Raw genomic sequence first — 3,109 nt, 5'->3', positions numbered from 1 at the left:
ATACCCTATATATTAATGCAGTTAATTTAAAAGGTACCTAATTAACAATAAATAGTTAAATAGTTACCCTCAATTATTTAAACTTTGAAGTGTGCTATAAAGGTAATTGTATTCTACACAGTATTCCTTCCATCATCAAGTTCAGATTCGTCGTTGGTGGGTAATTTTTATCTCTAATAGGTGTTCGATTAAGTATAGACCAATTTTTATAGTCTATCTAATAGTGTTTCTGTAAAACAGTGTAACTCTTCCCGTTCGATTGTTTAAAGTAGTTGTGTACTCGCTTTGATCTAGTTTTCCTATATAGTTGGGGGTAAAGATATTTAAAAGACCAAATTAAAAAGAAATAGAGTCCACTTAGTCAATTGATTAGTAGATAGTAAACCGGTGCAGCGCAATAAAGTGGGTCCCCTATAACTTAAAAACTAGCTCTTGTACAAAATAAGCTATTTCCAAAAAATGACAATCCTTTACCAGTTGTATTAATACCATGCACCTGTGTTTAATCCAGTTCCATAAATGTAACCGCTTCAGCGGTGTAACGTGAATATGTTTTGATTGGGTTAACAACCTTTTAGTTATATTTTCCAACAAATTAAGTCGGTTTAGGAATTATACGTTTTAAACAACTAGTTACCAAAATATATGCTTATATAGTTATTAGTTAATAAAGACGGTCAACATATTACCATTGTATACACTATTTTAATTTTTCATGAACATAATAACTTATAGTTATTGACAGAAAAATTTTGTCAGAAAAAAAAGAAGAGCTCAAGTTCAAAGGCAAATGAATTTACGAGCGCTGGCCCCTACATTTTTATAAGGCCTTTCACACCGATCGTCATAATCTGGAAGAACTTTGGTCTTGTATCTTGTAGGAGTATTTAATCCTTTAACGAGCAAAACTCCGGGGCTAGATTTTTTTTTTTTTGCGAAATGGCTTCCTGTGTTGAAACTATACTTTAAAGTCCAATTTGTTTTCAAAAATTTGATTCCATATATCCCAATTAATAATTTACAATAAAAAGTAAAACAAATGTTTACTTACCTATCTAACCATAAATAAACTTAAATCCAGAATGAACACTTTTTTTGTCCAATAAAAAGATCGCGCAACACATGCCCAACTTAACGTTCACTGGTAACTAAATTTACCACTTTTTTATATTTTGTTGATTGTTGCCTAATCCGTTAGATCATGGTACTCAAATTCACCAGAGATTGTTTCAGGGGTCGAGCTTGTCTTTTAGGGTTTATTTCCGTAGACCTATCTTGCAAATTGAGCCTAGGCGATAAGTGGTAAACATGGTAACCAGTAACCTATAAGAGGTTAAGGTTTGAAGCGTTAAAGTTTTTCACCGTTATATGCTTAAAATAAGGGGCAGAGTATAAGTTACTTTCCTTCTGTGTGATTATATGTTGCTTCCTTGGCTGCTCCTAGCTTTTATTTTCTTTTGGGAATTCCTATTTAAAATTACTCAAAAAGTTCATATTTTTACGCGGTTTTGTATTTTTATATAATATTTAACTCTTCCACTATAATCTCTGCAGCTACTAAAAGGTAAATCGGGCTTACTACTCAAAAAGACCGGTCAGTTAATAGATATTCAAAAAGAAATTTCAACACTTCGTAAGGAAATTAATAGCATAAGTCCTCAAGATGCCTTTGTAGCTTACGCTAAGAAAAATCGTAAGCTAAATAGTTTACTAGTTTCTGAAAAGGATCTAAGTACGTTTTAATTATTTTCTACTTTGTTTTTTTTAAACAAAAACTGTTCTTTTTTTTTTGTTACATATTTTTAAAGTTAAGTTGCACTCGAAAGCGCAGTCTGCTCTCATTTCCAAGTTAGTATTAACGCACAACATACTATATGTAAGCTTTAGTTTTTAGTTGATTTTTATCTTTTGTATTCTACTGTATATGATAATAGCGTGCCGTTTACCTTTTCCTGATTTATTATTACTATACTATCCCTATTTTTGAAATTCCCAAAGATTTGATGTACCCCTTTCCTCATGTTTTTGCCTTTCCTGGTTGTAAAAAAGGTATCTGCTATTTGAAAGTAGTCTGAAAACTCATAATTTTTAAATTAATTTTTTTTTTTAAAAAGTTATTAAAATTTTTTTCAACCAATTTTGCTTTCTAATTTATACATTTTTGTCTATATATATATAACTCTGTTTATCATACTAATCTTTGAAATACCTTTTTAGGAGAAATTTCCATTGCTTTCTGGCTTTATAACTGCATCTCGTTCTTTAATGGAATGAGCTTGTTAGCCTCGCCTTCCTTTATTCCAATTTTTTAAGAGGCACCCTTATGCATTATTAATCTTTACAAAATAAATTTATTAAGAATTTTAGTTTTTTATATTATTAATAGCTTGAAATAAATACTAGTGTATTTATAGAAAGGCTACTAGAAATAACAGCGCATAATTTAATGTAAAATATTTAGACAGCGGATGAGAATTTTTTTTTTACTATATAAATGAGATCTATAAGTTTGCACCTTGCTTTTTATATAAATTTTGTAAGTCCGCTTTAAAGATGCACAAGGTTATCAATTGGTAGTTTTTTCTAAGCTGGAAAATTTGTGGAGAATAACTTATTTTAAAGACACACGTCTTTGGTAGAAGCCGATGTAGTGGGTACAAACTTTAATTATATAGAAAAATAAGAAAAATGGATAATTGTATGAAAAGTTAAATAGAAAAAGATTGAATAACAAACATTGCAGGGGGGGGGGGTGCGTAAGCGAAATGAGAAATTGCCTGAGGAACAACTATATATTTTTAAATCTAATTTTAGATGACCTGCTTACTCTACGCACGCATTCTTACTGCGGCGAGAAGAAAGGGGTTTATTTAGCTGTGTTAATAGGTTTCTAAGCGCATTTAATCCCTTTGAAAAAAGAATTAGCTAATTTAAAAATGTAGAGATACCGGCTTTAGGGAGTTTTTATTTACCCCAGAACTCTGCTTTGACTTAAAATAATTTGAGGGAGGTATCTTCGAAGAAGTAAATTTTCTAATTGAAATAAAAACTATTTTTCTCTGAATCTTTCCCTCTACTTGGTAACCAAAACCAAAATATTACTAAACTT

General features: G+C 30.5%; 1 long non-coding RNA gene across 3 annotated transcripts; it reads left to right on the top strand.

Annotated features, from left to right (window-relative positions):
• The first annotated feature begins 1,254 nt into the window (after positions 1-1,254).
• LOC135144143 (uncharacterized) lies at positions 1,255-2,311 on the top strand. 3 transcript variants are annotated; one of them, XR_010282992.1, is made up of 5 exons: positions 1,255-1,338; positions 1,555-1,732; positions 1,809-1,876; positions 1,935-2,049; positions 2,218-2,311. It is a non-coding gene; the product is annotated as an uncharacterized LOC135144143 (long non-coding RNA). The 3 variants fall into 3 exon arrangements; XR_010282993.1 differs by lacking the exon at positions 1,255-1,338 and adding an exon at positions 1,359-1,488 and having other exon boundaries at positions 1,555-1,693; XR_010282991.1 differs by lacking the exon at positions 1,255-1,338 and adding an exon at positions 1,359-1,488.
• The last annotated feature ends 798 nt before the right edge of the window (positions 2,312-3,109 follow it).

Source organism: Zophobas morio, unplaced genomic scaffold, assembly GCF_036711695.1.
Source record: "Zophobas morio isolate AGI-343-1 ecotype UQ-CSIRO unplaced genomic scaffold, CSIRO_AGI_Zmor_V1 ptg000083l, whole genome shotgun sequence".
In the NCBI taxonomy this organism is placed as follows: domain Eukaryota; kingdom Metazoa; phylum Arthropoda; class Insecta; order Coleoptera; family Tenebrionidae; genus Zophobas; species Zophobas morio.
This window is presented reverse-complemented; position numbering and strand designations above follow the sequence as displayed.